Here is a 14,552-nt window from a genome sequence, read left to right as displayed (position 1 = left end):
GCAAAAATAAGATGTGTGCATGCATCTGTGAATCTAGTGTGACAGACATAGACAGCGCAGCCGCATTGAGTTCTCTTTCGCTCTTGAACGGGCAAAAACACACAAAAGTATGTCAAAATGTCCTCTTTGTCGACTATCCTCGCAAGCACAGTCTACATTTTTCTAAATAAAGTCTTAAATGACCGCAAAGAGTTGTGAGGACATCTGAGGCAGCAGCTCTTCAAGTGAACGCAATGTTATAATCAAAGAACAAAACACAGAGAATCACTCACTGCTCTTGACTGAACTTTTGTAGCTTTAATAAGGATGAATCTATATTTAATTTATACTTTATGCAGTGAAGACTGTGAAGTGTTTGATAAATGTATTCAATTTCTGTATATTTCATCTTAAAATATTTAAATACCGGTAGGCTACTGTCTTTGTTGTTTCTACATAAATTAAATGTGAAATTATTACAATATAAAAATATATTAACTTAAATGTTAGGTGTGATTATTAATTACAGAAAATGTATGTGATTAATTAGCTTTTTTTATCGATTGACAGCACTAGTTGAATAATATTAATTTGTTGCTTTGCTTTTTTTTATGTGCACGATGCCACAATGCACAATTCGTTTCAATTTGCAGTGCACCACGTCTGCCAAATACATCAATCCACATCGCCGCCGAAAGCTTTAGGCTACAACCTATGAGAGTTGCCACCATGGCAAGTGATAAAATGAGTTCCAGGGCTGGAAATTTACAAATAATTTAATCCAGAAATCAGAAAAGGGTGCAAACATAACAGTTTAGTGAAAAATATGTTTGCCAACTATTTAAATGCTATCAAAGTAAAAAGAGGTGCCAAAGTCCAATTTTGTGGTGCTGTGCTTTAAAATTAAACTATTTTGAAAGACTGACAATAATCAGTATTGAGTAGGTTACTAACCCTGCCTGGTTTAAATGTTTGAAAATGATTAACAGTTGAAAACATTCATACATTTAGAAAAGTAATCAAAAAGTAATCAAATGTAATCAGTTACATTACTTTAATAAAGTAATTGAAATAGTTACACTACTTATTACATAATAAAAAGGGTAACTTGTAATCTGTAACCTATTACATTTCCAAAGTAACCTTCCCAACACTGTCGGTAACCTAGTAACCAAAAGTAAATAAAACACCATCAGAGGAAACAGCCGATTAGACTAGTGGGTTTAATGTTCGCAACATCAGAATTTATTTGGAAAATGCGTTTCCATCTCCCATTACTCGCATTAACTCTTTTTCGCGAAAGTCAAAAAACACCTCAAGCGAGTATAAAAACAGGTGAGTAAGGTATTTTAATCGAACAGATTTCGAACCATATACCTCTCTAACAGAGTTCATTGTGAAGCATTACATATTGTGAAGGGTCATATTCATCCACACTGTCATGCACTTAAATGGACAGATTCACACAAATTTATCTCAAAATGCCCGCCTTTGAGAGTATCCAAATTGACATAGTCAGTTATGTCTTAAGTAACCAGTAGAGAAAAAATGCATTTGTATCATTATATTGGATCTGTACATTAGTCTTAAAGTGACAGCAGCCTAATATTCCAGCTGCTGTCTGTGCTTTTAATGTTAAAGGTCACGTTTTTCCTTTTTTTTGAAGCTTTGATTGTGTTTACAGTGTGCAATATAACGTGTTCATGTTTCGCGTGTAAAAAAACACAGTATTTTTCACACAATTTACTTATCTGTATACCGCTGTTTTCACTGTCCTAAAAACGGCTTGAAAGATTTCCTTGTTCTATGAAGTCCCTCCTTCAGAAATACGTAACGAGTTCTGATTGTGCCAGCGGTTCCCGTGTTGTGATTCGACAGCAGCTTAGCGCACGTTGCCCGGAAAGGTCACGCCTCTTACCATAACGGGGAGATGAATGCGCTCAAACTACAGCCCCTGAAAGCCAAACAAAGGTGATTTGACTCCGGGATGAAAATAACAGCGTCTCGACGACATGGCGACAAACACACTCTACAAACGCAACCGAACGCAACACTTCCTCTTCTCCACGTGGGAGAGCAACAAGACCACGCCCCCTTTTTTGCGTATTCTTGTGGGCGGAGGTTAGTCAACAAACTGTTCTACTGACGTCAGTAAAGCAGGATGTACAGGGATGTAGTCCAAACCGGCCGTTCGCTGTAGGCTTTGAAAGGGAACTTCTGTTAAATAAAATATCTCTCTTGGCATTGAACTTTGAGCTTTATAATATTACAGGTATTATTTATGCTCTAACAGCAACATTACACACTAACTAAAGTTTGAAAGATGGGATCACGAAGAACAGGACCTTTAATCAAACTACAAAAGACAAATAAATCACTCCCTGATTCAAAAGACAGCTGAAAACTCATCTCTTCCGTGAGCACTTAACCTCATCTTATATTAAAAAAAAATTCCTCTATTTCCCTCCCTATTCCAACGTATGCTACTCTAAACAATGTCCAGAACTGAGTATTTCAGGCACTTTTTGTGATTTTTCGCTGCTAATTTTTCATGACGGATCGCTTCCTGTATTCCTCAGTTGTAAGTGGCTTTGGATAAAAGCGTCTGCTAAATGAATAAATGTAAAATGTAAATGTAATGTTAAGAAAACCCTTCTAGTGTTTGCAACCATTGTCCACAATAGAAAGAAGTTCAATTAAATGTTTTAGTGTTCATAATAAATGGCAATAGGAGAAGAACAGAGTAAGGCTACAGTCTTTGGCTCAGAGGGGCGGTAGACTCTTGAGCCCCTCCGCACCTCAGGAGAGCAGCAGTCCCTTCCCACCCCAGAGGCCAGACTCAACACTGAACCTGTCACAGAATGCAACCCACATCCTCCTCGAGGTTACAAGAGGAGAAACAGGCGCCTTCCTCCCGCTCAGACGCGCTGATTGCAGCCCCTTTTTCTGACCTGTCCCTCGGCCACGGCCTTCCCGCCCCGCCTGTCACACCGCACCGTATGTCTGCTACTGCACGTGCATCAATTAACATAAACTAAAAGCCCCAACAGCAAATGATAAACAACACCACAGAGAAAGATGAAGAAACATCTTCTTTAACAAGAGTGCAGAAGCGATTGGAGCACGTGCCTCTCATATTTCCAGTCAAGTTGATTTTCAGTGCAATAACCCCCCACCCCCCAGAATTTGGTACCATATTAGTACCTGTCATTATTAACTCACCCTCATGTCTTTTAATGGAAATCAAAGGAAAAAGGAAAAGGCTCTTTTTCATAAAAATAAAAAAAAAATTATTGTGATAAATAGATATTTTGCTTGCTTTAATAAAAAATTGTTACGTTTGTATTTGAACCCGTTTTCGTACTAAATAATACATAAATAAATAAAAAAACTTTCCAACATCTTTATAAATACATAACATTTTAAATAATAATAAAAAAAATGACTACACAGAAATATTTTAGGTTATACTGCATGTTTTCTATTTCCTTGGGTCACAAAGTGAGCCATGGCCTCCAGTATGCCATAGTCCTGCAAAAATCTGTATCAAAGGGAATGGATAGTTCACCCAAAAATTTAACTTTTGTCATTATTTACTCTCCCTCACATAGTTACAAACTTAAATTATTTGTAAATAATGAGTAAATGATGTCAAGTTTCATTTTTTGGCAGACTATCCCTTTAAATAAGAACAGATTTACGTTGTGCTTTGCATTGGTCTTAGATCGGTTCAGTTTGAGGTAAATCTCAGTAGTACCTCAGGTTTTACAAAATAAGTTTGAGCTTTTTTCTCTTCAGTAATTGAAAGACTTTACTGTTCTGCGAGGGGCTCTCAGCATCAGCCCTGCAGCAGGATTTAATTTGTTCTTGCTGCCCCTAGTGGAGAACAACCGGTCTCATATGCTCAGTGCAAAAGAGAAAAAAAGACTTTTTTAAACATCCATTCAGAAGAAGATTAAAGTGGGGAGTTCAAGTAAAATTAATCAACCTGTAGTTTTGCTAGAATCTCATTCTATGGCTTGTGAGAGCTAGGAATTCACTTATAGGATTCATACTTGACTAATATACCTGAATACTTAAGGACACTTTTATTTACTGAAACAAAAACAAACAAACATAAAAAAACATAAAAAAAAACATTAAAAAGTTTTGTTAAAAAAAAAAAGATTCAAACGTGGTGATAACCATCTCATGACAATACACTTTTCTCATCCCTCTAGATTGTTGAATGCAAACTCAGTTTTCATTTGTTTTCACTTCCTCCCGTTGACTTCTACCGTGCACCAAAACGGATGACTTAAAAGAGGCAATTAACAGATATCACAAACAACTCGATTAGCAGACGGCAGCACAGATGAATCAAAGGCTAAACAAACCCCTACGGGCATTAAAGGCAAAAACAACAAAAAGAAAAAAACCTGTTGCTGTGACATTTTGTTCCTCTCACCTCAACGCGCACCAGTCACAATGGACTGCTTTGCGGAGGTTCGGTGCTCTGATCACCATGGCGATGGCTCTCTGCCTCCCAGGCTGCCCCAGGGGGCCATGAGAGCAGGTTGCCATACAAACCCCAACCAGGACCAGGGAGGGGTTGAGACTACAGGGAGCGCTGGAACAGGAAAGAAGCTTCAACAGGACTGGACCGATGCCGTATCACCAACCAGTGCAAAGCCGAGGCGCTCCCAGAGGTTCAGCGCTCTGCTTTCTCAACGTTTTCCATATCTGAGCCAGAAAATAACAGTGGCACAAACACAAGCAATTACGGGCTGAGGGCACCGCTGCTGAGGCTTCGCATTTCATTCATAACCTTTGAAAATGAACAAACGTTGAGACATCTGTTTCGGGGTAAATCATCTTTAAGTGACAGAGGGAAGCTGAGATAACACGGCCGAGAAACAGACAAAGGCCAGCAGCTCTGGTTAACAGATCTGACTGTGTTGCGCTTGTTCATTTAGCTGCTGCATATTCACACTGAGCGTTGCAGTCAATCAAGACCTGCTTTTATACTGCTATTCATTATGATATTTATGCATCGCATGATGTGTATAGTATTCTTATGAAATAGGCCTAGAAATAGATCAGGGAGACCTCCAAACCAGGGGCATTCAAAACAAGACAGCCAGATGATGCACTAAACTCGCCAGTAAGCTAAACACAGCTTTGTCCATGCAATCATTTAATCCTCTAAGAACTGTAATAAATACCTGACAGCAAACAAGTACACACTGCAAACATAAGTGCTGGTTTAATACTGCGAGAGTGCAGCAATAACAAACTGCTCTTATGCGAAATAAAACATTAATTCAACCAGAAAATACCTTATTTATAAAGTTACAATTTTTGTAAAAAATAATATAAATATTTTACATTTTTTACATTTATGAAGCCATTTTTTTTACCAAATGAAAACATTGCAAGTGCCATCATTTAGAGTAAAATTTAATCAATTAAAATACATTAGAATGTTTAACTAGAATAATTAGAACATATATATTTTTTAAATGTTGAATATTACAAATATACATTTCTTGGCATTTTGTCAATTTCTGTGGTATCTTTGACTCTGGTTGCAATATTATCAAAGTTAATTTCATTCAATTTGAATTAAAAACAAATTTGTCAAAGAATTTCTGCTGCACATACAGTATGTTAATATCACTTATAACCTAATGTAGTCAGGATGATTCAGTGTAATTAAACCATACTTATATACATAATATAATATAAATATTTTTATAACCATGTTCCTTTAATGGTTCACACCTGAAGCCCAAGTTAGCAGACAAAGCTTTTTTACAGTGTAGAAAGCATCAGTTCATGCACTTCAAGCAAGGCTCTGTAACTGCTGCTGGGGGTACGGCTCATTCTGTGTCCCAGTGCAACCAGCAGGGAGGGGTGTGCATGTGCCTTTGTCCCCAGTAACCTTGGCCAGTGTTAGGATTACCTTGCATTTACACTCACTGCTCCTTCTTTCCTTAAGACTTATTAAGAATGATAATGAGCTCGGAAAGGGGCAGTATGTCCCTTTCTCTGTCTTGTTAGCTCTCTCTCTCTCTCTCTCTCTCTCTCTCTCGATCTCTTTCACTTACTCACCCCCCACCCCCCAACCGTTTCTCTTGCTCGCCTCCTCCTGCATTGAAAGGACCCAGGATAAATTACCAAAAAGGCCATTTTCATCTATGAAGTGAAGGCTTAAATCGATACTTATTCCATGCCTTCAAAATCAAGCCTATATTACTGTTGTCAGTGTGATTTGTTTATTTTTGCTCAAGTATATGCATGCTCTTTCTGTCAAGGGGAAATGCTCAGGATGCAATTCACCTTGAACCTCAATTATATTAGATTTCCCCACTGGTTGATCAAGCATGCAAAGAGGACATTTCCAGTGCACTAAAACAAAAATAATAATGACTATTAAACAAACATGTGGCCTATGCACGCCTGCGTATTGAGAACGGAAGATTTTACAAGGTTCACAATAGTGTGAATACAGATACCAAATCATTACAGCGAGCAATTTACAAAGTGGTGGTGTAAAAAAAGCAATTGCATTACATCTCGAGAGCTGTCAAGCATAGCACCGAATCATGAATGTACATTTGAACAGAAGGGTTATACGGGTTCAAAGCCAAGGTCAGAGAAACAAAGAGAACAGGTCTTAGGTAGCACCAGCTCCTTGACACTTGCAGTAAATCGGCGATACCTCAAATATATCTTTGATTTCGACTGAAGCAAGTTAAAAAAGCATCACAAAAATGACATGAAACGGCTTTCACCACTACTATACTACCAAGCAGAGCTGTAACCACCATAGGCAATAACCACCTACACAAGTCCCCCCAATAACTTGTAATGGCCAAATTGCCCCCCCTAAAATTTGATATTTCTTAATGATGCTCTATATTACGCACCGCTCATTTTTAGGCTGGCCTGCCTCAGCGGTCTAACACAGCGCTCGTCAGTGTCAAAATGATGGCCAATCAGATCAAAGAAGGCGGTCTTAATGTTCACTGAAGATCAGTGTGAATTCCAATGTGACAATTTTAGTTTTTACAGTGAAAATATAAGATATAAGTAGCTAAAAATGTAATGTTTTACAATGAATACGTTTAACAACCCACAATAACATGCAGTGATGCAAACTACTCACCTTTTTTAATGTAATTTTGCCATTTTGAATTGAAAATATGACATCATTTAAAGCTGCAGTCCGTAAGTTTTTTTGGTTGAAAATAAGTACATAATCAGCCATTGTTCTGGGTAACGATTTCCCCCTCAAAATGGCCCTGCTTGCGAGGTAGTACTTTTTCAAAGTTTAGGAACTTTCGGGGGTGGGACTTGGGCGCTGAACATGCTGATTGGTTGAGCTCACGCAGCATTTTATTTCAACCGAAAAGTCTGTTGCGGTGCATGCAGTACGTGTTGTTTACTATTTGAATCAACAATGGAGTTTAAAAAATACGACCGATGGACCGACGACGAGGTTCAGGCTTTATTACGTTTATTTGAGGAGGACGAAATCCAAAGGGCTCTGGAAAGTCGTGCGCAGACCCACGTCACCGGACTAATTTTCACGGTACTTTAGACCGCTATGGAAGCGCAAAAAGCAGCAGGTCTGAGGGAAAAAGAGTTCCTGGGACAAATTGTTCCAGGTAATTTCGGTGGAAACGGGGCTATAATGTGTTATAACTTCAGTGGTACTGGTAGCTTTCCGCGGGAAATTCGAGCTTCTGCCATTCGTCGTTGTGTCATTACGTCATGTCTGTATACATCAAGAAGGAGTCCCAGGTATATCACATGTGAGGATGCTGCAGGTGGCGGATCATTCATAGCCTGGAATAATTAAACGTATCATTTTGATGGCGGATTGTAATCCAGAAAGGACCAAACGACAATCATCAGTGACAACTGGAGATTCACCCGTAGTCAAAAGTCTGTACAGAAATTGAAATCTACAGGTAACGCTAATACACACTAAATCCTCATAGTCACGCAATACTGATGTTGTTAAAATTAACCATTTGAGAACAAAGTATAACAATAATAATAATTTTCACGGTTTGGAATGATGTGAGCTAAGCAATCGTTAGATTTAATCACCGTCGGTAACGCGAGTTAAGGCCATTACATACTCCGCAAGAACAGAGAAAAAAGTTCTCGCTCCCAGGGCTGCGAGAACAAAATGACGTAATTTTGTTCTCGCAGCCCTGGTTTAGGAGTTCTCGCAGCTAGTTCTCGGCGCATCATCTGAGCAGAACGTTTTTTGTGGGTGTCCGAGAACTATTGTGTGATTGGTCAGAAAATTAAAGCGGGCGGGGTTAATGCGGAGAAACGGAAATGTTCGGCACCTGCTTTTCTCGTGAAGTATGGAATGTCCTGGCCAGAACGAACTTTGTTCTTGTTCTTGCCACCACAAGAAAACGACTTGCGGAGTATCTACCGAGCTTTATTGTAATGCTTTTTTCTCAGTTGGCCAGAACAAAAGTGACAGACATTTTCCAGTGAAAATTCTTATTTTGGTCATACTTCCAAGACGTAGAATCTATAATGCCGAAGTACAGTGTTTAAACCGGTGCGGTGACTAACAGCCACACAAACTCCTCAAAACATTAGATTTACCCGCACTAAGGAGCCGTGCCGATGCACAACCCACGTAAAGATGATAAATCGGCAAATAACTGCTATTGCAGGTTTCAAACAGAAATGGCGACTAAGAGACAAAACTTACAGTCTGCAGCTTTAAATTATGTCATTCATAAGCGTATGTAACAAGACAAGAAACGTTTTTTTTTTTACATACACATACAAACAAGAGTGAATGTGTGCATATGTTTAAATTGAATATTATTTGCAAAGAGTTTAAATTGATTACTTCACAACTATATAGGCTATAATTAGACCTAGAATTTCTTGTAAAGGTCTTATTTCATTAAATCCTTTAATTATTAGATTTCTTTAAATAAAAAGCCCCTCCCCCAAAAAAAACCTTTGGTCCACCACCAAGCGTTATGTGTTAAAACCACCATTTATCAACTTTCGGCACTTTGAAGCAAATCAAACACAACTTCTTCAAGTACAAACAGCAGAGATGGAGATGGAGAGGTGAGGAAGAGAACATTCAAGACAGATGGACCCTGAGACTGATCGACACCTGTAAAACTGCTCTGACAGTTCGAGCTGGATGGCTGTCCAGATGGAAGCGTGTCTCCAGGCACGAGCCACATGCCACCACATTCCACAGACACGTTGCAGATCAACACTGTGGGACCGGGCCCCAAACAAAGCTTGTCCCTAATAACTCCCATATTAATAACCAATTACAAGCAACCTGTGAAGGTTTCGAATGTATTCAATGGATTTCAAAAAGCTTTAATAATTTGACTTTTTAGGCTTTTTATAATATGCTGAATGCATTCATTATTCTATTGATTACACACAAAGGCTTGTAATTTGAATGAGACTCATACACACAAAAAGGCTGTCCTCCTCACACATAATTACTTATTAAATATGTATAATTTTTCATAACGATCAAAACCGCAATGTATGATATGCAAACGCACATCAGACAGTGGTCACACATCACACGCGAAACGCTTAGGGCACAAAAACACTTACATTCTAAACATCAAGGTTTCTGTTTACCTTCTCTTGGATATCACAGGCATTTTAAACACGAGATGTTTCCCCTCAACTGATTGGCTTACTGGAGACAGGGAGGGAGAAAGAAAAGAGAGTAATTAATTACTTATGTGAACCATTGCATGAGAAAGACAATAAACCTGCCTGGTCGCCATGGATATGACATATTTGCTCAGAAAACAACACAATAATTAGCAAAGCAGAAAGATCCAGCGAGAATATGCAAACTCTGGGGTTTAAAGTGCCAGTGATCTTTTTACACGCTATTGCTTTCAGACACAACACACACACACACACACACACAATGAAAGGAAATGCACCTTGCAAACTAATACCACAAAAAAAGTTAGATAGCACAAGCTAGTAAATATTTATTATTACTCAGGAAATCCAAAAGGAAGGATATTTTGAAATATTGAATAACAATGATATAGTGATAGTGTTTTCTTGAATGTATAGGATAAATAACTGGAGCACACATTAGTCTTCATGAAACTGTGTATTTAAAAAGCTGAGTAATACTAATTATGTAAGCTACTTAATGCACAATTATTTTGTGGAGATGCTTGATATAGTTATTGTTATATGTCTAACATGAACAGTGTAGTATTATAATAAGTTCATTTTGACCAATGTCAGAGAAAAACTGACTAAACAATTGAAATAGAAAGCAAGTGACCTTCGACCCTACTGCTGTCCTCTAATGACCTATGACTTCATAAGATGCAATGGAACATATTGCTCTAAATAAAAATTATATTTAATAACTATATTTAACATTTATGATTAAGAGCATGGCACTCTTATTATTATTATTATGACAAATATTACATTTACAAAAAAGACTTGGCAGCAGTGGTTTCTAGATTTTACAGTCAAGACACAGAGATGAGATGACACACTTCCAAACTAGTCGTTTAGTGATACAAATGCAACCAATTCAGTGCAAAAATTATTTGGATTGTCTGTAAATGTTTTTACTTAATTATGTAAGTAAATTGATTTCTTTCAACAGATTAATCAAAGGTTTCACTCAAAGCAAAAGTTACAATACAAGTTAGAGTGCGCTAAATTAAATGTTGCGTTTGCTTATGGAGGTAACCATAACAACACTTCTTACAGTACTATCAACAAAACTAAACGGACTATAAACCCATGTCATAAAGTACTGGTATTATTTGTTAGTTTATTGTAGATTCACATGACACAAATATATCACGCAACAATACTAAATTACTGACATAAATCCGATATAGCTACACACTATGTACATACTTGTTCACTTCGCTTTCACTTTGCACTCGCGTGGCTTAACGTTACACCTGTTAGGTGCCCGATCACGTTGTGGGTATTTAAAGCGTTCATAAAACCTCCAATGTCAAACTCTCTTTCGTCTTACACTGATATTTATATTACCTAGGATAGAATCAGCTTGTACTGTAGGTACAAGATCTTTATATCACAGTATGTGTCAGAGAATCGAGACACAGGGTACATAGCTGAGATTTTTAAAGCATTAATAGCTGTAGATCGAGCGGACAGGTAAGGACAGGCAACTCACACGTTATCGGAGGCGATCAAAAAGTTGTGAACTACTTTTAGACTAACGTACACAAAACAGCGCACGGTTTTCCTGCGTCTGTCCCGCGTGTAGGTGATTGTAGGTGCGCAGAGTTTCAGTTCTCACGTTCTGCACTGACCCAGATAGCAAAAAATATCGGCACGGCTTCTTTTTGCCGCCGGCTCTAAGCTGTCGGCTATAGGTGCGTCCCGCTGGCGGTGATGAAACGTTTGCCGCCGAATACGTCACTCCCATTTCTTGCGAGATGCCGCGGCCGACTAGCCGGCGGGCCGCCGGCTTCATTTTCTCTGGCGGTTGCCTCCGCCTAATGGACCGCGGCCGGCTGGCGGCAAGCCGCTGTGAAATACAAGGATTTCTACTCTCAAATTCGACCAGCCACGTTGGCTATGTTTGGCTTGTTGGGAAATAGAGTGGAACTGACAGCATTTTAACTAGTTCTCACATTTGAAGCGATTATAAAATCATAATAGCCTATATGTGAATTATATCAAATATTAGTTTTTTTGCTCCAAAGCCATTAGGGTTTATAACAGATTCTTGACTCTTGATTCCATGATAAGGTTAGGTTTAGGAAATTACATTTAAATTTTCACTTGATTATTTGCATGTCGAGTGTGTTTAAACAGTGTTGGTCAATTTGACCCATGAATGTAATACTTTTGTTTTTTTTTAGCATAATAGGAGGGTTAAGAAAGTTTGAAAGTTCATTTTAGGATAACACTTATTTTTGTATTGCCCTTTTTTTCTATTTCTTTTTGGACTGACTTTAAAATAGACATGACAAAAAATTTGAACTAACTTCATGACATTTTACTTTGTTTTCAAAACCCATATTTTTCTGAAAAACAAAAATATATTGTTAATTATTTAGGAAAAATTCTACATTCATAAGACAAGAATAACTCAAAAGAAGCCCTCTAATATTACCTCTTATAAAGCTGATTTTTACAACTTTGAAACCCTCTCAAACATGAGGTCGCAAAACAAAAAGCTTACAAAAACAGAAACCTGAAAGCTTTTCAATTTCATGTGACTGCCTTAATATTATAAAGTATTTTCTATCTCAGAATTCTTATTTTTATGATTTATTTTATATACAGTGTTACATTTGTTGTTATTCTTTGTTCTACATATTCGGAACTGTACCACAATGCTTTATTATTTTTATTTTTCTCTCATTGTACTTTTTGTATTGTACTTGTCTATACATGTACTAATTTAAATAAAAATAAAAAAATAAAAAACAGAGAAGTACCTCCACCGGCCGAGAGGGGCAGTATACCTAAAAAAGGCGGAAGACAAACCGGTAAAACATACAGATTTACCAACAGCGGCCGCTCATCACATGGTTTTAGTATTTGAAGAGAGGAGATCAGAAAATATCCTCGACTACGAGCGTTTAAGTAAGTACATGTTTCCTTTTTGTGTCACACAATATTATGTTCATTTTTGATGTATATACCGGTAGGTTGTTTTAATTAGTTTGTTCAGACACGCACGCTGATATAGTGCACAATGCACAGTGTTGGCTAACACGTGCTGTTTCGCCTTTTTTACACACTGAGTTCAAGCATGTTCTACATGTTAAAATGTATCTAGCTACTGTAGGTAAGTTAGCCAAAGCTTTACATCTAGAAAGACTTAAGTTTAACTTTTGGTGTTTTCTAACAAAACAGAATGATGTATATAGGTTATTTAAATGATTGAGTTAGTCCGAACAAGCATGCTGCTAGGTCAGTTTTAGCAAGTGTTAGCTAACATGTGCTGTGTTGCTACTGTTCTTCTAGCGTTTAAGGTCATTTATGAGTTATTTCTCTGAACTGCTGTACTTTTTATGTTTGAGGACAATGCAGTTTACTTGAATCACTATACTGAATGAATACATTTTACTGTTCCACATTTGGCTGACCAGTTTTTCCCCCCACAGCATAGCTACTGTATATTCTGTATATAACGTTAACAATGCGGTTTTGTTCACATTTTCTTGCAGATACCTTGACCAGAGCACAATCGGTTATCTTCATCCACGAGACCTACTGTTGGACAATCGTTTCGGCTTTCAAGGTAAATAAATTGTTAGTCACAATGTCTAGTTACTGGGCTATAAGGAGAAGAATATTGAAAGGAGTTGAGATGGACAAACAGGAAATTGCAGATGTTGGAAACTTTAACAGTATGGAAAATTGTGCCTGTAGTTGTTGTTTTATATATATATATATATATATATATATATATATATATAAATATAATATAATATAATTAAAATAAAATATTTTTTATGTAGATTTCCAGAATGAGAACCAAGCCCTGAGGGAAAGCAATGCACAAGCAGGTGAGAACATGCACTCTTTCTTAAATTTTACTTTTTTGACTGTGATATAGGTCCAAAATTACCAAATGCCTTTCATTTTGTAGCTTCGGATGACAGCGGCTCACTTCATGAGCAGGTGAAGCAAGTTGGGACAATGTTGATGACGTTTGCTCGTACTGGGCAATCAGGTACAACTTGCAAACAACACCTGTGGTTGTTGGTTTAATTCCCACTGGGGCCACCTGTACATGTAGTAGACCTAGTTGTAAATGTCATAGTTTAGTAGTTGAGGGACCAGGACTGACTGCTTTATTCTTTTATTCTGTGAACCCCTGTAGGTGCAGATCAGACCCTAATGCTGCGACGTCTTGGAGAGTTTGGCGATGTTGTGCGTAGCATGGACAACAAAATGGACACTATGCTGCAACATTTCAGTGCCAATGTGTCTTTTGGAGAGTTATCCCTGCCAGGGGGCTTGACAACAGTTTGAGGCAGGATAAAGAGCTCCAGGAACGATTTGTAAGTGTGCTGATTTTGTTTATAATGCTTTAGGGTAATCTAAAAAGTAAAATTTAAGATTGTACACTGCATATTCTACAGTCTGAATCCACAGCCTGTCACATTTTTATATTTATGTATGAGAAGCTTCAGAGATATGTAATTTGTAACACTTTTTTGTATTTTCAGCTTCGGTTTTTGGCAATCAAATGTGGGAGGGACCTAAAGACAACCGTGTGGCGAATACTTCAGAGTATCTTCTCTAATCACCTTTCCATTAATACAACCTGGACGGGTGTAGGGGATAAAGCATGTTTTATCCATGTTCCTGAAGACCATTGTTCAAAGTAATATATATAAATATATAAATTTGTTATATATTTAAGTAGATGTGTGTGGCCTTATGACATTCACATGGAATGACAGATCTGTATTTTCTACAGGAGCCATCCGGAAGAACCCGGCAACCCAGGATGCCACTGATGAGGCGGTCCAGGTTAGCGCCATGCGTTACCTGAAAGGAGCATCTGATCGTGAAGG

The 14,552-nt window shown here is 37.9% G+C and overlaps 2 long non-coding RNA genes across 2 annotated transcripts in view; one reads left to right on the top strand and one right to left on the bottom strand.

Annotated features, from left to right (window-relative positions):
• Positions 1-14,552, bottom strand: part of LOC307117919 — a 55,426-nt gene that overhangs the window by 39,406 nt on the left and 1,468 nt on the right. The window contains exon 2 of the long non-coding RNA XR_013815476.1: positions 9,625-9,685. This is a non-coding gene — a long non-coding RNA (uncharacterized lncRNA). The remainder of the gene's footprint in view (positions 1-9,624; positions 9,686-14,552) is intronic.
• Positions 12,176-14,552, top strand: part of LOC307118207 — a 3,160-nt gene continuing 783 nt past the window's right edge. Inside the window, exons 1-7 of the long non-coding RNA XR_013815508.1 lie at positions 12,176-12,606; positions 13,194-13,267; positions 13,488-13,535; positions 13,619-13,702; positions 13,853-14,033; positions 14,202-14,359; positions 14,456-14,552. The exon at positions 14,456-14,552 is cut by the window's right edge and continues 783 nt beyond it. This is a non-coding gene — a long non-coding RNA (uncharacterized lncRNA). The remainder of the gene's footprint in view (positions 12,607-13,193; positions 13,268-13,487; positions 13,536-13,618; positions 13,703-13,852; positions 14,034-14,201; positions 14,360-14,455) is intronic.

Source organism: Gobio gobio (assembly GCF_949357685.1).
Source record: "Gobio gobio genome assembly, chromosome: 21".
Taxonomy (NCBI): Eukaryota; Metazoa; Chordata; class Actinopteri; order Cypriniformes; family Gobionidae; genus Gobio; species Gobio gobio.
This window is presented reverse-complemented; position numbering and strand designations above follow the sequence as displayed.